Below are 22,860 nucleotides of genomic sequence, written 5' to 3' on the forward strand. Positions count from 1 at the left end.
TCTACAATTAGAAACTGAATTTTGGCACAATTTTTGATAATTTAATATTATGTTTTTGCTTGGAAAAAATGTGAAACTTTAAAAGTTTTTCTTTAAAATTTGACTTGAAAATTTTTTCTCTGAAAAGTAGCAAGAAATTATTGTCAAAGTCCGAAAAAGTGTTTAAGCTTTGTGTCATAATCAGCCCAAAGAAAATGAGAAACATGTATATAATATATAATGGATGAAATAGAATAAGGTCAATTTTTGACCATTCTCCTGCGTCGATTTGTATAAGTAGTATATCGTGTGTTGTAACTTTTTTAATTGATTTTTAAAGTACATACAAAATGTATTCGGATGGATGTATTTATATTTTGTTTTTTCGTGAAATTGTTCTTATGTGTATTTCGTATAAAAATAAGTTTACTAATAATATTGTGCCTCCCGTGAAAACCAAATTATTTTCTTGTTATAAGAAAAAGACGACCATTTCATAAAGGTGTTTCCTATTTCCAATAGATCCTGCTCCTCAAAACCGAATCGGTATTTACGAAATAAAACCTAGACTCTCATAAAATCGCAGAAATTGAAATTAAACAAATACGTCAATAACATTGTGTTTTTTTCTTTTGTTGACAAATATTTAATTATTTTTTCCAAAATCATTGCAGAACCAGAGTCGCAAGGCAAGCCTCAAGCACCCGGATACCGAACGTAGCGTCATCTGCCAGCACCGGACTTGCCCTTCCGTAATAGGAATAAAATCGAAAATACGTACTACTACCAAAATTTGGGCTTACTCCAATCCACTGTGAAAATGTGTATACTTTTTACTTATAGTTTATAACATTAATATATTTAGTGTATAAAATATTTATAATCCAAAGTAAATTTAAAAAAGATAGCGAGGAAATATTTTTCGAACGGTGTTATTATTTAAAGTGAAATAAAAATGTACAATCCTAGGTCGATATGGTGAAACTCTGTGTATTTTACGACTATTTTTTTTTTAGTGTTAACTGTATAAAAGGCGTAACGGATATTTATTTTATTTTTATTCTAAATGTGCAATAAAACGAATTGGGTTTGTTGAATCGATAAAATGGGCAGCGTTTCTAAACATATCGCAACTGTGGCAAAACATTTGGCAACTTTGGTTACCGTGCCATAAAAGTCCAAAATTCAAACGATATACGTAAAACTTACTCCTATGATAGACCTAAGAACATACTGTATCATAAAACATTCGCACTCAGTGACTGATTATAAATTACTTTAAAATTGTAAATATGTCTTCTGCAAGGTAAATATTGTAACAAATTTCAACATTACTTTTTGTATTTTCAATCAAAACAGACCAACAAACAAGAAACACACCCAACTATTGCGTTGATATTCAAATTCGATGTTAAGCATTGTGAAGCTGTAGATAAGAAAGTGCCCTACTATTAAATAATTGTGTTATAAGGTTACAGTTTTATTTGGACGCATTATAGGAAAAGTGATGATTTTAGGCACGATATTTATGTGCAATATAAAAAAATTAGAATGTCTCCCAGTTAATAAATAGTAGTTAAATCACAAACTAGTAATGTGCATAGTATATGTGAGGTTTTAATATTTTGCGACGTTATAGATCTCAACAAAAATGGTTTCTGTCAGGGGGTTTTCTTAGAAATTTTTCGTTAAGATTTTCTAATATTCTGCCATAGTTTTCGAGTAGCTGTAAATTAAGAGTCCGCTTTTCATTTCTCCCCGTAGTTAGAATAGAATCGTAATGGAACGTAGATTTCATGATTAACTGTGGTGGATTGGTTAAAATAGACAAAAGTGTTGTATGATGATATTATTAATGATATTTGATAAAATAAATATTGCTTCTGAAATTGTATTTAAAGACAAAAATTGAATCGAAATTTCTTTTCTCCGTAGCCAATCTGCCGAGTGCGTTCCCAGCCACACTGGACCTTTGCAAACTGTAAATACAATCTATTTTACTCACCACAAAAACCGCTTTACTAATTTCAAATTTAACAACAATATTTTGTAAGATAGTTGTACATAAAATCGAAAATAACCTCTTGATGAATTTATGAAAGTATAAACGCGTATAAATGTACCTTCAAAAATTAGCTAAGCTTAGCTTAAGTATTGAGTGGTGCTTATCGGGTTTATTTTTTGTTCAATTTAAGCGAAAACCGAAATTAAACTCCTGATTTTTGTGTTTTTATTTTAAACGTTAAAGTAAATCCCAAAGTACCCAAATATTCTAATTTATAATTTTAAGATGTTTTTCTTGTTTCGATTCTTTGAAACGAAAGTACAACATAATGTATACGTAATGTTTTTTATAAATTAGTTATCGATATATAAGAGTGGAACGTGAACCTTGCATACACCAGTGTGATTGGCTTCAACTTGACTCAAATACAGGGCGTTCCAATACTGATCACAGAATCCAAATAATATTCGTCAATTTGGTTTTATCTATTTGGATTCCTTTTTAGATAGTCGCACGCCCTGTATTCTTATTAAAAATTGTTTAAAAGAATTTGTAAATATGCTGTAAAATTTTCATATAGCCTCTAAGGATAAAATGTATACTGTTTATCTAGATATTATTATATTGTTTGTTTTTATTTTTGGTTTTATATTATTACTGAAAAGTTTTGTTGCTTATTTGTTGCTCAATATTTCCTTCTTCGTATATCTTTTGTGTAATATACGCTGTTTACCTTATCTGTCGTCTGTGTGTGACTGTAATTTATTTTAATAAAAGTCATGTTCTAAGCCAGCGTTTCTTTTTGAAATTGATATCTCATGCGGTTGAAAATTATTTTAAGAAAATATAATATTCACTTCCGTATGTGAACCAGAAAAAATATTTAAATTGTAAAATCTCCTCACAGATATGCCGCATCTTTCTTCGAATGTTACAAGCTAATAAATGCTTCCTTATTTTCACAAGCCTCTGCAGAAAATGTATCCGCTTAGCATATAACAGGGTAAAGCAGCCCATGGAAGGTTTTGTTTAAGGCTCTTATTAGCAGTTATTTGACACTAACTTGTTACTTTGCAACGCTGTTTCTTGATATTGATATTAAATTTATATAACCTCCTTTTGTTAGATTTCTATAAATTTTAATAGCACTAGCTTAATCTGAATCACTATATGTGAAAATTAAATACTATTTACAATTCTTCTGTATTTCTGCTGCTCCCGTTGTTGATCAATATTACTTGCTGACGTTTCGTCAATCATCCTCTTGGCATCTTTAGAGCTTAAATTTTGTAAATAGTATTGTGGAATTTTCCTTGAAAAATCAAAATTAGCGATTAGTGCTACGAGTTTAAAATTTACATTTTTTTCATCGTTTTTGAAAAGCGGAAATTGGGATGTACCAGAGAAAAAGTATTATTTGTTTACAAACCGCAAAGGTGGGTTGTGCTTTCTACTGCAATTCTTTCGCTAGCTTAAGTATTTAAATTTTGGTAAATTAAATGAATATTATAGCTTTTTGGCAGAGTATGCACACATCTTTCAATTAAATATATTTCAAATAAGGACTAATAGCTTACCCCTAACCCAGTCGCATATTTTATCTGACATTATTCCCGCGAAACACACCTTAAAATCAGTCCTAGGACCAGTGCCAATATGACCTTTGACAGCGCTGAATCAGATCGGTTTTGTCCAGTTCAAAATTAAGGTGCACATTTTTCTTTTTCCCGGACAGTCAAATTGAATGGAACCGTGATACATTGCTGCGGAAGCTATTACACAATTTCGGCGGAATTTTGGCCAACCTAGGGGAATGGTGGGGTATTTTTGGTCCGCATTTTCTTTTTTTACTTTCGCCATAAATGTATGACGATAACATATATATAGTACAAAAGATCTTGAATTAGAGAAATTTAATCAACTGAAGCAGTCTTGATCGCTTAAATAAATATCTAAATATTTTCATCATTATTTTTTGCTGGTATGGTTTTATTGACAAACGAACTATCCTGCTATTTAAATAACTCTTTTTTTTATTTTTTTATTTATTGTTAAATTTATTATTTTGAAATTTATTATTATTTATTTATTTGTTAAATGGGGGTTGCTAGCTGTCAGGAGATGAGTTAAAAAATCTAGACATAAGAGAGTTTACGAGATAAGCTTCCAATTATGTGTGGGTATGGGTTATTATGAATGTTTTGCAAAACCTTTGTGCTCGATTTTATTGTTTTGTTTAATTGGGACACCTAGGCATATTTGGTTAATTATTTGATTGATATTGTCCTACAGTTAAGTAGAATCGTTGACACAGTTTTTTATTGTCACAGGAGTAATAATAACAACAATAATAATAATAATAATAATAGCACTTGTATAATTATATTATTATTTATAATAATATTATATTATTATATCATATTACATATTAATCCTACAATATATATACACAGGTGACGTAAAAACTAATCTTAAATCTACTAATCTTATAAATAAAAGAAAAAAAAGAGAAAGAAAAGGATATAAAATAATATAAATCAAAGTGCGATGATAGTTTGTTGAAGGTAACACACGTTATTGTAAATTAGGGGTTTGAAAATGGACATTGGACCTGGGTAACTGGGGTGAGAAAGTTGATTCAGGCCGCGAGTCCTTATGAACTAACTTGTACAGAAATGAAAGAAATTGCAAGTCTCTACGCAAGCTCAGAGGCAGGTCAGCGAACCTTCCCAGCAGAAGATCATGATCCCCTCTCAGAATAGAAACCTTACTCCTGAATATTAGATACTTCAGTAATCAGTTAAATAACAATGCAATGCAATTTCTTATTAACAATCCTAAAATTTGGATCGCACTAAAAACTATTTTAATAATGTAAGGTACAAAAGATGACGTCTGGTCAAATAGAATGCCCTGATTCTTTACAGTACCAAGTCTGGTCAGGATAATACTATCCATATTGTAATTAAAGACTTTAGAAGTTTTTGTGCGGTGATAATAAACCACATTACGCTTGCTGATGTTAAGATGCAATTTATTTGTAGTACATCACTGACTGACAATATTGATGTTTTTCTGGAGAGTCATGCAGTCCGGACCGGTTTTGAGGCGAGTGATGTAGTTTTATGTCATCCGCAAAGGCAAGCTTGTCGCAGATGATCAATATGAGATCGCCAATAACTTGAACAGAAGTGGTCCAAGCACACCAGAAGTTGGAACATAAGGAACTGACCTAAACCCCTCAATCCCAACTCACTAGATGGTACCTCAACACTGAAATCAGCGAATCGGAGAAATCAAATTTTTGAGACGCTTTTTCTAATAGTAAGTTATGATCTATATGGTCAAACGCTTTGTGGACGCCAGTGTATATAACGTCACCTTATATATAGGGATTCTAAAATAGCTATAAATTTTTCCAAAAAAGAAGTAATTTTATTTTATTTGGGTTGAATAGACTTTTTATCTCTTAAGTTGCATGATTTTCCAAAACTACCAAATATTTTTAGACGTTTTCAAATTTAATAATTTTATTCTATAGCATTAAATTCTATTTCAAAGGCTAGTTATTTTTTTAAGAAGTTGAAACATATCCGAAATATTGCTGATTCATACCATCGTATTTGGAAAATGGTGAAAAAATATTATTTAAATTAAATTTTTAACTGTATTGATTTTGCTTAAAAGAGCCTTCCTTATTCAGTAGTACCTCTTAGCGCACCGCCTCTGATAACTGTAAACTGTAACGGACGAAAAGGAATTCGATTAAAGAAGATTATTGATGGTCCTTGTAAGTGCTATAATTCTAAAATAAAGTATACAAAGTTGAAAAGTCCAGTTTCTTTGATGTGTCAATAAGGACGCGTTTTGATGACGTTTCCTCATAGTGGTCCTTCATTTTTCAATTACATGCATGCCCCCCATCATCCCCAGCATCCCTATGCTGGGCAATATCTTGATATTTCGTTAGTTTTTGAAAACTTCAAAATTTCTGATAAAAACGTAAGCTAAAGCTAAAGCAATCAGCTTCAGTAAATAATAATTTTCAGCGGTGCGCGAAGCTGAATCTGAACATATATTAGAACCCGCAATGAATCAGAGTTTCAGTTAAATCCACCTTGATGAATGTTTTTGGCTTCGTGCCTGTATAAATCCTCAATGCATACCAATGAAGTGAGCTCTGTTCCGATTCAAGTGCCGAACACGCCCGCAACTATACCCATCCCTTTTTATTTTCGATAATTTCGGCTAGGATGCCCCGCATCCGTCTTTGCGGCGAACGGAGGATTGCGTAAACCAAACACTTTCCGGGTTAGAGTTTATGGAAAAGTGTCTTTTAATAGCAATAATTTCTTCCGGACGTAATTCGTAGCATTGCTTAATTCACCGCTAAAACAGATTTAATATACGATGTAAAGGGGACTTTGGTGTGAAATATTTTTCGAACATCCGGATAAATCTTCTATGTGTGGACGTATTTTTTTTCTATTTGCTATGTTTCTAAAAAGTTGTAGTGAGAATTGACGCAAACTATTTACTTATTTTTTTTATAAATGTTATTGTTCTTTGACTTATTCATTTCCAGTCCATTTAATGCCGATAATTATTAAGGAATCGGGATGCTCTACTTCCAATAAAAAAGAGATTTTTTCCGGCTTTAAATTTATTTCAAATGTGTGCAATCTTCCGGGCAACTGATAAAATTGTATGAGCAGAAAAAATAATACAAAATTGATATACTAATATATAAGTATTTAAAGAGAAAAGTTAGTTAAGAGAAAAGTGCATTTTATCTCTGTAAATTTAGAAACCAATTATATACTAGTCTCATTACTTTTCACCTATTCAAAGATCTTCGATCTCTGTTACGATCGCATACACCGTCCGTCAATTCTTCGATTTGATTTAATTCATCACCATTTTTTAGTACGAGATCAAGTGTCACTAACCTAGCAAATTTAATTCTACTTCACCAGCGAGGTAGTTCGTCCGTTCCAAGGAGATGTGTATATCTGAAATTGTTTTTTTTTCTTTTCCTGTAAATGAAAAATTATTTTTTGCTGCGCAAAGAAGCAAACACATTTTATAAATAATAAAAAAAAAACAGAACTGTTCTAATGAAAGTTCCCGATATTTATAAATAACTTATAAGATGCTGTCCTGGAAGCTGACATATTGCATTTTGCTGACGACACTACGATTATGTTGAAATTAAACAAGTTAAATCTTAACGAAACTGAACATTTATTTCGTCCAAAAATAACAGAGTCACTATACATTACTGTTTACTATACACACTACTAAATAATTTTTTCTACTCCCTTTTCTAAAATGCCCGATTATACATCGATCTGGGGTCAGCAAAGCGTCATTTTATCACGTCAGTTTCGTTACCCATGAGTGGCTGGGAACTTGGGAACTGGGGACATTTCCGCACCGATTTGGCAGCAATCGGAAGTTTTAGGAGATAACACCGCACGGCTTGAATTTTGACATTTAATGTATTCGTTTTGTTTTCACTGCAAGCAGTGCTTAGCTTTTTTTTAATTTCACATGCAAACTCGAGGACCAGGAAATGGTTTAATGATATTAACCAAAACTAATCACAATCTAATCACTTATTCATACACATGACTGATGTTGTGAAGAGTTATTAAAATTGTATTAAAAAGTGAGTATTTTTTTCTGCTCCAGTATGTAAAATGCCTAATTACACAATGATCTAGCTTGCGGGAGGCGTCACTTTACCACATCAGTTTCGTTTCCCACGGATCCGAGCCACTTCGGACATTTCAGAGATTTTACCGCACGGGTTTGGAAGCAATCGGACGTTTTCGGAGATATGTCCCACGCCTTGAATTCTGACGTTTGTCAATTCTGAATGTATTCGTGTTGTTTTGCGAAAATTTATCCAAAACCTAACGGTCGTAGAAAAAGTATAGTTTGCGGTAAACTGTTAAGTCATTCGCTGCGCTCTGCTCCTGTCAAAACAACTGAGCCTACACTCATGAATACTTACAGCTTTTAATACTAAAATTTAAAAAAATTGATCTTACCTTATTTATGAGGATTAGCATATAAGGCAATATAAGAGATAATCTAGTACTGGGAAGTATACAGTATTTATTATGTTTATACATAATATTCATATGCATTGGTGAAGATACAAGAAAAAAAATATTGGAGTTAATGTGAAACGTTAGATGCTCCTGATTATGAAGGATACATAATAAAAATGGCAGTTTAATTTGATCCAATTTGAATGGAAGGCACAAGTTTGACATATTATTTTAAAAGGAAGAAAATATTCCAAACTTAATGATTTGATACAACAGAAAATGGAAAAAGATAAAAAAATGAAAGGCACTTTTAAATAATTTGTTTAAAATACTTCCTACTAAATTATTTAAAATAGAATTATATTTCGAAACTGAAGAAGATATTTCGCTTCAAAAGAAAGGATATAAAGTACCGCCAATCGATACCGATAAATGACAATTGACAATTTTGTTTTGTTTTCGAAGAATTCGCTTCTACTACAACATCATGGGTGCACAATTAATTCCGTGGATAATCTCGCAATGCATCTTCCATGATGCGGTAAGTCGCTTTGGGGTTTAGGAGACACGAAGAATTTTATTTACGGTGAATAAGAACACAATCTAATCTAAATGCAATATTATTCCGTGCCTTTTGTTTGTTACTTCGCGAAAGAATTATGTTCCTATTGGGAAATTTTCCGCTTCCTTCTCCTAAATATATGACTTATTTTTAATATGCTTTTTACAAGACCCATATAAATTAACGGAAATATAGTGAAAACGTAATTTTCCTTCCTCATCCAATAAATTCTTCAGATGCCGCACGATTCAGGGCTTATATAAGATGCTGCTGTCCCGGCTCCGGTCCACTTAATATTCAGACAACGATTTGGCTCGCCATCATTTCTCTCCTGAAGTTTTCCGCCTGTGAAATTCATCCTTCGTGATATAAGTCTTACTTTATCATGGCGATCACTATCTTTTTTGCATATATCTCAGGAAATAAATATAATCTAGGGCAAGGGGTTGGAATTTGTAAAGATCAAATTTTCGAAAGGTTAGAACGGTTCCACGTATTTTTGTGAGCTTTAATAATGAGTGAACCAAATTATACAGATAGGGTCGGAACGGAATAAGCTCGATGTCAATTTGAAAAAAAATTATAAACACTGACGCTTTAATTACTTCATTTTTTACTTTATTTAATAGCCCACCATACAATATACCTTGTAACCTAAACAGTATAAGTTATTATCAGTACAAAAACTAATATATTGTAAATTGTAGAGAAATATCACAATCTTAAATCTATCTTCTTCTTCTTAAACTGCCCTTCCTGCCTAGGTTTAGGCGTTGGCGATTATCATTGCGACAATTTTATGAAATCTATTCTAAAGATATGCTCTATCTTCCATATCAATCCATGACCTGTTGTTACGGAGCCATGACAGCTTTTTACCGCCCAATCACCGTTTTCCTTCTACTCTACATCTGATTATGTGGCGGAGGAGATGGTAGTTGAGGCCTTCAATGATATGGCCAAAGTATTCTGTTTTTCTTAATTTTCAAGTTCATCATTTCAACAAAAAAAATAAAAATAAATACATGAAATAACAGAGGCATCAAACTTAAATATTTAAATGTAAGAATTTAGTTCATGCGCCATATAAAAAATAGTTGTCAAGAATTCAAGGAGTATGTATATATGTATATATCCAAGTATGTCCAGCCAAGAGCCCTCGAGAAGTCGGTGCACACGATGACTACCTACCGTGTTATTTCCACGGTCATTCATAATTAACGAGCCCAATTTAAGTTACTTCGCAACAGAATGTTTTAAAATTTATAAACATCGACCATATTTTAAGATTTCAAGATTCATAAATTATCTCACATATCATATACATAAAATAGATATGTTTTTAGAGTACAAAAAAAAACAAAAGTGCAATACTGAAAAAGCGTTACTTATTTGTAATTTAGCATAGAGTTGAGAAACAATTGCAGGAATTATTGTGTCGGTTATTTTGGCTTTAAAAGTTGGGGCAAATGGTAATAATTTTAATAATTAGGTTCAGGATGACAAAGGAATATAACTTCAAAATATAGTTTGTGCCTGAATCGCAAAAATACCTTCTATAACTGCAGCTACTCTACTTTCAAAATAGTAGTAATGATTGAAAATGAAGAACACTAAAGTATTTATCCCCATTATGCACTACGATAGTTATGACTTTAACTTCTTGTAACTCCACGAAAATGTCAATAAATATGAATGAATGAATTTGTTATTTAATATTTTTGAACCTAATCAACTAACATTATCAAACTCTTTACACTCCATTCGTTTTCCGTTTTTTAATTTTGTTTCGAGTTAACTTGTTTTCGAAGTTAATAATAATAATGAACAGCCTTCATTCGTTTAAACATTAAGTAGAATATCAATAGTTGGAGGCGACATCCAATATTGTTTCCCTTATGCAACCTCCTGAATAAAGCACTACTCCCAGAAATTGTGAGTGTGATTATATATAAAGCGGTGCAAAACGAAGAAAAAAAGATTAAAACGTTTACAAACCAAATGTAGAAAAATATGTAAAAAGGAATATAAGTAATTAACAAAGAAAGAAGTTAAATAAAAAGATTTTACTTAGATGCTCGGGAGATTACTGAAGTAAATGATTTTAAATTTGGTTGATTGATGCTTGACAACGGCGAATAGTTCCTTATATCTAGTATTAACTCAATGAATATCTGAGCTACCAATAAGTTCCTCAAATAAGCCTTTAGAGATTGTTTTTTTAGTTAAAACTAAGAGCGGCGCTTTAAACCATTCATTTAAAGCCAGTCAGCGACTTCTCAAAACTTGCAGAAATATGATCAAGCTCGATCAAAATATGATTTTCTCTCTATGATGTCAGGCAAGCCAGTAAACTACGTCACAATATGAAATATTGGTCAGTTTTTAAAGAATCGGTCGGTTTTAACTTTATAGTTGTGTTTAATGCAGCTTTGTGTGAGTAGAGAATCCGGAGTTTATAGAACGAATATTAGTGACATTCAAAGCGAAGAATACTATCGAAAAATATCAATTTCGATTTAAATAAATTATCTTGGTCAGTTATTTTTGGTTTATCTCTGAGGAACACCAAAACTCGCATCATGACTATCTAAAACCATAAAAAGTGTTCTTTTTCCACATTCAACAGTTTTCTTTTTTTATTTTATTTTTATTATTATTAATCAACAATTCCGAAATACTAATAGCCGTTTCCAAGTGATTCGACGCGTTCTGCACAAAATCATCATAATTTTAGGGTCGCTTTCTCGGTCGCGTATTCACGTCGAATGTAATTTGTCAATTCGCTTGCATAACGTAACTCGTAACCTTATAAAAATAACTTTAAGCGAGCGAACAGTCGACAAACAAAAGAGGACCTCAAGACTGATGAAGAGAAATGGCGAAGTCGTCGGAAGAGAATACGGGCGTGCCGGCAGCGGGCTAGCGCCGTGGCGGCCTCATCAACTGCGGGACCCTGATGGATGGCTTCTGAGCTCGGGCCTGAATACTTAATGTTTGATCGCGACACGACATACCATAGACAATTTAACCGTGTAATGTGGATATACTGTCCCGTTTCGGGATTCTGGATAAATAAGTATAAATCGCTTTTATCTTCGCAGTGAAGTTCCGAGTGACTTTGCGCCTCTGTTGCCTCCGATCGGCACCCGCAGGTACGAGCTTCGCTGAACATAACTCCGAAACGCACAAAAGTTATTTCCTACGATATTTTGAAAATCACTTAAACATGTTCTTCATTTTAGATTTCAAAATTTCCTAGCCATTTCACGTGATTTTTTTTTCTATAGTGCGAGACAGATATCAATCTCGATCGCTAAGCAGTGGGATGTACAACCCGCTATTAAATTTTTAATACATTTGTCAATTTCTGTACATTTTCTACAACTATCCACAACATTCAACTTAAGGAAATGTATACCTTCGGACAAAACCGTACGTTTCAATATAAAGTTGTCTCAGTGTTAAGCCTGCCAAAAGATTTTCTTCATTAATACTTCCATATAAGCACTGCGAGATTCACTCTTAACTACCTTCTCTTGTCTGAATTAAGACGACATTTGGACTATTGGAAACCATCGCCTTATCCGAAATTACCAATAATTATATTGGTCTATCCCAGTAGATCGCGTAAGGACGCATATTCCCAGATAAGCACATGCACTGCTTCACATTTTATACAACGATCGACAACATTCAATTTAAAGATATGTTGAGATAGTACTTCGGACAATCCTTCAGTTTCAGTGTAAAGTTGTCCTTGTTTTAAGACTGCTAAAAGTTCTCTTCATTAATAATTCCATATAAGAACTTCGATAACCACTCCTCACAGTCTTTCATTTATTAAATATTTCCTAGATTCTTATATTCCCTTGCAGCCATCTGCGTCAGTCCATCATTCCAGAATCATCCAAAATGTTACAATTTCAGTCCAACCCTATAAGAAGGTGTTTTTTTCTCTTAAAAATTAACAATTATTCTATTACTTTTTAAAATGCCATCAACCAGAGTAATTAAAGTAACATGTCAAGTCACAGTTCAAGTTGTCAAAATAAAAACCAATAATAAGACACATTCCCGAACTATGTCCATTTCCCGGGGCAAGAAGAGGACATTTCTGTTTCTTTCACTCAGTTCGAGAAACTTATTCGATATTGTCTGTCAAAAATGTCTTTTGAAAAATTCTCCAAGCCGCTGTGTAAGAATTCTTCAGCATTATTATTGCAGATAAAATCCGAAAGGAAACATGCTGTGATCTCCTTTATAGTCGAGGTCGGAGCTTACTGTTTTGCGACACTAGCCATTGGATATTGTTGGATGGGTTTTATCATGCTGGAATCCTCTTTCAACCACTTTGTAGGCTTTGGTACCTCCTAAAGTACTGGTTATGACCCTCTCGAAACTGTTCACACATTCTCAAAAACAGTGCTCATATGATGTCTTAACTCTCCATATTTAATTAGTCTCACAATCACTATATATAAAAGAACCACTGAGTAACTCATTTGCTCTTTTATCTTTGGGTCGACAGTCTTATTCTTGAATTTATGTAATTGAACTATATAATTCTATTAAACTCTTAAACCATTTTTCTTTATCTGATTGAGATACTTAATTGGATGACTAATAAGGACGAAATGATTTTCACATACCGAACTGATCAACTAACCGATAACAACGAGAAAACGAAGCATTAGAAGATAAATCCCGAAAGAAGTGATAAACAGCCAATCGCATTGCTGCGTGACGTTCAATAATAAACTCCGGTGCCGAATTTCATAAACCAAAAACGAGTATTTTCCAAATATCCCGACTGAACCAGCCGGCAAGCAAAAATAATTACCAATAAATTTTAATGACGTCGCTGGACAGTCAATTTAAATCAGTAACAACTGCAAATTGCTCGTAAATACATAGACCAAACACGCACATATATAAACTTGTATAACTGAAAAATGGCGCAATATTTTCACGGGAACAAATTTTGACGACAAAATTGCGTTAAATTGATCTCTAAATTTGGCGTTTCTTTCCATAGATACTCATCAGTTGCTAGAAACGAATAAACAATCAATAACAATTTACTGATATTTTGTCTATTAGTTTGTTTAATTAAAAAAAATGCACAAGGATCAGTAACAACTACATTTTATCTCCATATCACCCGCTTTGATATTATCATTTTTATTTATATTTTATAGAAATTAATAAAGCATAAACAAGTAATTGGCAAATGTGTGTGTAAAAGTTCATATTGTAGAATATTAACAAACTGAAACCAAACATCAAAGACATCGAAAACGCGAATACCAAGAAGGAAATATAAAGCAAAGACTAACAAATTCAAGCCATACACAAATTAATAAAATAAGTATAGTAAACTCAGTATGCGATGTATTTGAATTCAATAGTACAAAGAAAAATAGAGCAACACAATAATTTCGGGATTGCCAAATACAAATCAAGGGGGAGCAAATTAAGGTGTAAAGACTCAGTTGATTCCTCGGGGCACTAAAAGTTTTATTTAAGGAGAATATTCCATCACAAAAACAAAGTTGAATTATACTAACGATAATGTTCCTGAGGGGGCACTGCAAGTGATATTTTGGCACATTATCGTTAGTATAATTCAAGTTTGTTTTTGTGATGGAATATTCTCTTTTAGAAATCTGATCTTTTTAACGTGCCATATCCATTAATGAATGTTGGCTACAATTCTGGCAAATTCTTCACGGTCCTGTGCAATTGTAAAGAGTGAGTGAGCATCGAGACCAGTCAAGTCTCCAATATTTTGAAGCCATTTTTTCCTTACATAATTAACTTCAGGAATTCGTACTTCGTGTTTCTGACCCAGATAAGCTGCTTGTCTTCTTTTAATTATTTGAAATAGTTCCCTTTCCGTTCCCACAGGTCTCAGAACCTCAATCTTTGTTGTATGTTCTGTCCATCATATTCTTAGTAGTCTTCTGAATAATCACATTTATAATGTTTCTAGTAGCACGTAGCACTTTACGAAACGATCACGTAATCCCAAACTAAGTCAGTATGGTTTTCATCTTTATAAATGTCGCTCTGGCTTGTTCTCTCCTTTTTCGAAACTCCGTGTCTGGATCTAAATCTTCGGTTATCCAGCAGCGGAGATACTTAAATTTGAGGATCTGTTTGATCTCTTGGCCGTTAACCGAAGTTGTTGAACGCAGGCTTGGTGTTCTGCTTATTACCACAACCTTTGTTTTTCCACCTTAATTATTAAGCGGGAGCATACAGCATACAGCCTCAGCTGATATTCTGTCGATAGGGCGTTGCAGTACTTCTGACTTTGAGCAATGACAGTATCATCAGCGTAACGAAGGTTGTTGACTGAATGACCATTGATTTTGATATTTATGTCATCAAAAGCGCGGTCAAAAATAGTTTATTCTTTAATACTGTCCAATATTTCATATTGTAATCTACTAGCCTGCCTTACTTCAAAGAGGCAAAATCGGCCCTCAGAGTCTTCACAATTCTTCACAAGATTCTCTTATAATATTCGTAAGTTTAAAGATATTTCTGCGGCTCACTTTAGACGACACCTTTGAACAGCAGCTCTTAGTTTTAACTATGAAAATAATCACTCTCTAAGGACTAATAAACTTGTTCGAGAAACTTATTCGCAGCTCCTGTAAGGAACTGCTCTCTGTTACCAAGCATAATTTAATCCAATTTAAACGCTGCTTTAGTAGAAGGCCTTACAACAAATCACCTGTTCAACTAACATAATGAACAATGTTTGCTAAATGTCAAAGTGCGATTCACTGAGTTTCAAATTTAAATCCCATGCTTAACAGAACATATAGAACCTACATGAAAATGCGAACGAAACTAGAGTAAACAGTTACATACGCAAAAAGTCAGTCGAAGCAAATATTTTTAATGAAGCAATCCCACAATAAAACTTGAAAGGCACTGGCCAATTATAATACACTGATTTTCCAAGCAGAACAAACAAAAGACTATTGGCGGGTGCAAACTACAATGAAATTCGGATGGAAAATAAGGCGGCGACATGAGAATCCACCGTAAGGGGGATCGTTTACACCCCCAATCGCGCGAAGTAGATTTGCGGTACGAGGCAATCAAGCCACTGACAGGGATGAAGAACGGCGCAACCAGGTGTTGCATGTATGCTCCCGCTTTTGCTTAATCCTGGGGAAATAACATTTTCAAAATCTGTTAATGTAACACTTTTTCGGACTGTCGCTCATCTATTCGAAAATTTTGAAAATCTTAGAGTTACAAAATGGAATAATTACATTTTCGCTTAGTGTCAGCATTCATGTACAAGCAAGTAACCCCCACTGTGAAAGTAGTATTTTTACTTTTATTTGATACTCCTGAAGTATTGCACTAGGCCGGAATATGCTAAACGTAAGAAGTGGGGATGTGGCACAGACGACGATAATTTTTATAACAATTACAAATTATTAAACAACACCCTAACCAAATTAAAAATAAAATCGAATCACAACCAAAAATATTCCAGTTTTAGGTTCAAATTCATTCCTAAAACTGTACATTTTAAACAAAAAGTGGCATCAAAATTTCTCAGTACATTCGAAGCAATTATGATATCGTAGTCATCGCTTCTGCGAATAATATATTCGAGACAGCAATTATGTTTATTCATCGGCATATACCAATAAAAAGTGTGCACCACGTACCGATCGCCCAACACAATGGAACTCATGATAATTCTGAGAGAATCATTATAATTCTCGGAAATTGAGTCGGGTGGTAACGTAATGGTACACGAATCGAATATCCGATTATTAAAATATTAATTGAATATGTTAAGCGCGTGTTTACAAATGCAAAATATAATCCACAGCGGCATTTTGTGACAAATTGAATGTTTAATAATGAAAACAGTTTGTAGAAACAGCTTTGGATAAACATACACATTGTTTGTTTAGCACCTATATTTTCTGTACCTTCGATAATTATTTATAATTATTCTTAACCCTTATGGTACTGCAATTCTTGAGGGTGGCCACCGTTAATATTTATCAAAAATTACCTATAATCCCATCAATCAATCAGCTATCACACCCATCCCAATTCTCATGGTTCACAAACAATACAACTGAATTAATAAAATATTGTGTCCACTTCAGTTTCTATATATGCTTCATAAGTTTTTCAAAATAAATTTGAAGATATTATTTTTTGTGCAGACGGGGGGTATCTTAAATTTTATTTCTTTATTGACGTAGTAACAGATTCATTTAATTAGCATGTGCAAAACCAAATCCACTTTCTAGAAGTGTTGCATCTCGTCATGAGGAGTTGAGTATTATATTTCACATGCCCAACTACGTGAAGAAATCATCAATCAGCTCCATCTATAAATGTCTATATCTGTCGTGAAGTCAGTACGCTAGTGGTACTGTCAATAATTGTAAAAATAATAATAATAACTTTTTGTGTGAGTGATAAATGCGGTAAATAAAGTGCAGTTATCTTGTACAAGCGAATCTCTTTCCAAAAACAGGGACGGGTCGTTAACAATACATCTTGGACCAGCCAAAGAAAAAAACAAGAAAGCAAATTTTAGACTAATAAAATAAATCAAAAAATATGCACCATACAATTTTACAAATAAAAGCCATAATTAAACACAGTGAGGTGATTTCAGGAATATTTGTTTATAGTCACTGAGTGGGTATGAAATCGGTATTTATCCAAAAGATTCTGAAGTCAAGTTCAGCATATGAATCTTTCGACTCATATATATATATATATATATATATATATATATATATATATATATATATATATATATATATATATATATATATATATATATATATATATATATATATATATATATATATATATATATATATATATATATATGGGTGTTTTTTTTCCATGTATAGAACTTTAAGTTCGCATTACTGTTCAAGATGGCGACCGATTTAACAGCTGTCAAGTGATTTATTCTCAGTTTGGTTTGGCAATTCATCATGAATAGACTCACGCCTGAACAATGCTTGCAAATAGTGCAATTTTATTTCGAAAATAATGGTTCTGTGCGGAATACGTATCGCACACTACGTCCATTTTATCGTAGACAAAATCGTCCATCAGAGCAGTTAATTCGATTAACCATGGAACGTTTTCGCACCACGTTTACTCTTATTGATAGCTCGCATCCTCAGAGACGCCGTACAGTGCGAATGAGTCCATCCGCCATCGAGCACAGGAATTGGATCTGTGTCCATCCACTTTATGGAAGATTTTGCGGAAGGATCTTGGTTTACGTGCTTACAAAATCCAACTCGTGCAAGAATTGAAACCAAACGATCATCAAATAAGGCGTAGATTCGTCGAATAGGCCCAAAACGAGATTCCCGTTGTTCCAGATTTTCATAAGCGCCAGATTTTCATAAGCGAATTTTGTTTAGCAATGAAGCGCACTTCTGGTTGAATGGCTACGTCAACAAACAAAACTGCCGCATTTGGAGCGAAGCTAATCCTCAAGTGTATGTCAAAACACCGTTACTTCCAGAAAAACTGGCTGTTTGGTGCACTTTATGGGCTGGTGGAATCATTGATCCGTACTTCAAAAACGATGATGGCCAAAACGTTGCAGTTAATGGTGATCGGTATAGAGCTATGATTACTAACTCTTTCATTCCTGAACTGAATAACCATGATGTCCAGGAGATGTGGTTTCAGCAAGACGGCACAACATGTCACACAGCTCGTGCCACAATCGATTTATTAAAAGACATGTTTGGTGACCGCCTAATTTCACGTTTTGGACCTGTGAATTGGCCTCCAAGATCTTGTGATTTAACACCGCTAGACTTACTTTCTGTGGGGCTATGTAAAGTCATTGGTCTATGCGGATAAGCCACAAACGCTTGACCATTTGGAAGAGAACATTCGCCGTGTTATTGCCAATATACGGCCACAAATGTTGGAAAAAGTCATCGAAAATTGGACGTCCAGGTTGGACTACATCCGCGCCAGCCGTGGCGGTCTTATGAAAGAAATCATATTTATAATGTAATGCCACAAGATTATCTTTCAGATAAATAAAATTCATGTCATTCGAATAATCCATCGTTGTTTTATTGCAACTTAAAGTTCTATAGATCGAAAAAAAACACCCTATATAACTCTTCACCGCTATTAAATTATATGCTAATTAATGTGTGTAATTTATGTTTTTTAAACACCCGTCTTGAAGATTACAGAGGGTTCCAGATAATTACTAATCCAAGGATTTTGTTTTGTAATGACTCTCAGTAGCGGCACCTAACTTATTGCTGAATAGCATAAATTATAGTATGCTTTCAACAGGTGTGATTAGCATTCCTTATAATTAAAAACTTGTAATATCCGCTTTGACTTAATTTTTGAGAGGCGGGTTTGTTATTTGGTGAGGTGTGTGTAAAATTAACAAACCTACTTTTAATGTCCCCATTTTTTTTTGACGTCCTACAAGTAATAAAAGAAAACGTAAATATGAAAGTTAGATGATTTTATGGATAAATTTTAAAAATATCGAAAAACGTGTTACAGTTTTAACAGGTTTATTTTTTTATTGAATGCTCTGAAGATACATTTGTGAAGACTATGATAAGATGATTGAGATCACCACAAAATGGAACCTTTCAGTCTACAGCAAATTTAATCATTTTATAGCATTAACTACCGGGTGTATTGGAAAGTAAGGAAAATGCGAAGAAAAATGTCACCTTCCTCACATTAAAAGTTTATAAAACTAAATAGGATTTGTTGTTCTTCTGTTTTTTTAATTTGTAAATATCCGTTCAGAAATAGGTATTAGGCTAGGCTTAGAGGTACTACAATAAGCACACGAAATCTACAATATAATTTGTTAAAACCTAAATTTAATTTAAAAACAGTCTAAAATGGCATTGTTGAACCTATAAAAATGTCAAATATAGAACCCTTATTATCCACATAGAAACCTCACTAATACAAATAAAAACAGACCACATATACAATTAAAGATAACAAATTAAATTCATGGTCATCTATTAAAATATGTCGCAATTATCTAGACGTCCAAGATCAAAGCGAAGTGACAAAATAGCAGAAAACTAGTTTTGGTTAGTTAGATGATTTTATAGATAAATTTTAAAAATATCGAAAAACGTGTTACAATTTTAACAGGTTTATTTTTTTATTGAATATTCTGGAGATACATTTGTGAAGACTATGATAAGATGATTGAGATCGCCACAAAATGGAACCTTACATGTTTAATAGCTGTTGCATATCTTGAATGGTATGGGCTAGGATTACAGTGTCATCTGCATACCGAATATTGTTTAAGCTTTTCCCATTAATTTTAATTCCAATTTCGATGTCTTCCAGAGCCTCCTGGAAAATTTCCTCTGAATATATGTTAAACAGAAGCGGGGAAAGAACGCATCCCTGTCTTACATCCTTCATAATTTTGATTTTATCCGAGATATGGTTATCACACTTTATTTGGGCCACTTGATTCCAATACATCTGTTTAATTATATTGATGTCTCTACTATTGAGTCCCAGTTTGATTAATAAGTTAATTAGGATATCATGTTTCACATTGTCCAAAGCTTTTTCGTAATCTATGAAGCAAGCTATTACGGTTGTATGTTGATCTAGACATTTCTGTGTTAAGACTTGTACTGCACTTGTACTTGTACTCACGTGTCCCGAAGCCGTTTCTAAATCCAAACTGAGTTTCGTCAATATTAGCATCCAATCTTCTCCATATTCGGGTGTGTATGATTCTCAGAAATACCTTTAACACGTGACACATAAGACTTATAAGGCGGTATTCATTACATCGCTTTGCATTTGCCTTCTTGGTCATCTATTAAAATATGTCGCAATTATCTAGACGTCCAAGATCAAAGCGAAGTGACAATATAGCAGAAAACTATCTTATATGGTTAGTTTTATTTAGTTTTTAGTTAGATTTTATAAATTAAATTAATGTTTTGGCAAATGGCACTGTAGATTTCGTGTGCTTTTTTTGCGTACCTATTTTTAACCCAGGATCCGAGAGAATTGATGAATTTTTCAATTTTTGCTGTTGTCATTAATTTTCTGAAAAGTTTCCTTTAAGGTTTTTTATCTTACCCATTCAGCAATGAAACACAAATGCACTCGGCAATATTTTCCTCGAGTGACGTTATACGATATTTTCTTCCCCAGTTCGTTCAATCTTCTGAATATTTTGTACACAAACATAAAGGAATTTATTCGGCACCTCGCAAACTACGCACATATTTTACCACAGCCCTTATTTCATCCCTATCCCTACCACGACCCGAATTTTCCGGAAAGTGCGTGACTTCGCATACGCAACAAGCACGCACCCCGAAAAATGTCAATTTGTTCTTCATTAATGCTGGATATTAGAACTGACAACGCCGTAAATTCCCCAACGAATTTCTAATGACTTGGTAAAGGAATTCGGGAAATATCGGTATAATTTTCAAATGCGCAAATTCGGAAATGGCTCCTGTGACACAATCGAGCCATTATTTTAGGGCGTTTCTTTGGATTAAAATAAATCAAAGGCGTCGCAGTTCTGTTGACAGAATATTATAGTGCATATTAAAGTGTGATTTATGGTGCAACATTTTTTGAGCGAACGCTAATGGCAAATTGCGGTAAGTAACGCTTGACAATCGTACCAACACCAACCTGAACCGGTCACGTCTTTAAAGTGAGACCTTGAGGAGAAATAATAAGACAAGAGTTATCCGTGTAATCCATTGTAAGTTTGTGTTAGGATAAATAAATAGCATGCGATGGTTTCTTTTACTGACTTTCTATGTTGGTTCGGAAGAAAGAAGAATTTTTTTTACATAGTCCTCGATTACAACCTTAAATTACCATTGAAAAGGATATTTTTATCATGTAAGTAACCTGTAACGCTTATCTGTATTGGAAATTCGCGGTTTTATTTCGAGTTTGACACGGGTGATACGATCCTGCTGCGTATCAGACAGTGCTAAACGGGGTTGCGCATTGATAACCGTTCATAGAGGATGCTGCGCTGCCAACTTTACAAATAAAAATATTTAACACATTATACCTACACGATAATAATTACATTACAGGTGTTATAGGCAGAATTATAATGAAAGCAAGAAAAGTCGATATCTCAATAGCACCCTTTTCGCAATTGCTAGTTTTGCCGAGGAAGAGTTTGTTGTAATAAAATACACAAATATGCAGCTGTTGCCTGATCTCCGGCCCCGTATGTTCTATCAACCCAAGTTTCTATTTTTGATATAGTTACCTGCTGCTTATGAGGGTCAATCATTCAGACAGGTGTCTAGCGTTACTAAAACAAATATACCAACACACTAATTCGTTTTAATCGTACGTTACTCCCAATGTGGAAAATGACTATAAATATAATAGTATATTACGCAACAAGTGCGGTAAACGGCATTTGACTCACGAGTTTTTAATAAACGAGTGTGTTTTAAAATTTACAGAACGTGTTGCATAGCATACTTTTTCTAAAACCGTAGTTTTTGGGTACATTTTTGCAAAACAACACAAATACATTCACTGACATGACCGTCAGAATTGATAAACGTCAAAATTCGAAGCGTGGGAAATATCTCCGATTGCTCCCAAACCAGTGCGGTAAAATCCCGGAAATGTCCGAAGTGGCTCGGACCCGTGGGAAAAGTGACGCTCCCGCACGCTAGATCGGTGTGTAATTAGGTATTTTACGGACTTGAGTAGAAAAATGGTATTTGACTTACCAGTTTATTTGACACATGCGGAGCGCAGCGGAGCGTGTGTTATTCGTGTTGTTTTGTCAAAATGTACCCAAAAACTGACGGTCGTAGAAAAAGTAGAGTATGCAACACGTTCGGTAAACTTTTTAACTCACTCGTTTATTAAAAACTCGCTCCGCTCGTGTCAAATAAACTCGTGATTTAAATGAAGTTTACTGCACTTGTTGCATAATATACGAAAAAGCGACTAAGAAGGTCAAAATTTTCAAAACAATGCTTTGATTTTTACTCGATTGATGTTTGTCCTAAGTTAACAGGTTTTTTTGTCGTCGGCTAGCTCAAGTACTGCTTATCTTTATTATTTAAGCCAAGTATTGCTTGTTACGAAATAATGCAATGAAAATATGATAAAAATTGCACACTGCGTGGGAAAGGTCAAAATTCTTATTGTTAACAAATAAATATAAAAATAAACAA

The 22,860-nt window shown here is 33.6% G+C and overlaps 1 protein-coding gene across 1 annotated transcript in view; it reads left to right on the plus strand.

Annotated features, from left to right (window-relative positions):
* LOC132700989 (homeotic protein ultrabithorax-like) overlaps positions 1–2,722 on the plus strand; it is a 278,304-nt gene extending 275,582 nt beyond the window's left edge. Inside the window, exon 4 of the mRNA XM_060668595.1 lies at positions 654–2,722. The gene's annotated coding sequence lies outside the window, so the exon portion shown is untranslated. The remainder of the gene's footprint in view (positions 1–653) is intronic.
* The last annotated feature ends 20,138 nt before the right edge of the window (positions 2,723–22,860 follow it).

Source organism: Cylas formicarius, unplaced genomic scaffold (genome assembly GCF_029955315.1).
Source record: "Cylas formicarius isolate icCylForm1 unplaced genomic scaffold, icCylForm1.1 PGA_scaffold_4__25_contigs__length_36172078, whole genome shotgun sequence".
In the NCBI taxonomy this organism is placed as follows: Eukaryota; Metazoa; Arthropoda; class Insecta; order Coleoptera; family Brentidae; genus Cylas; species Cylas formicarius.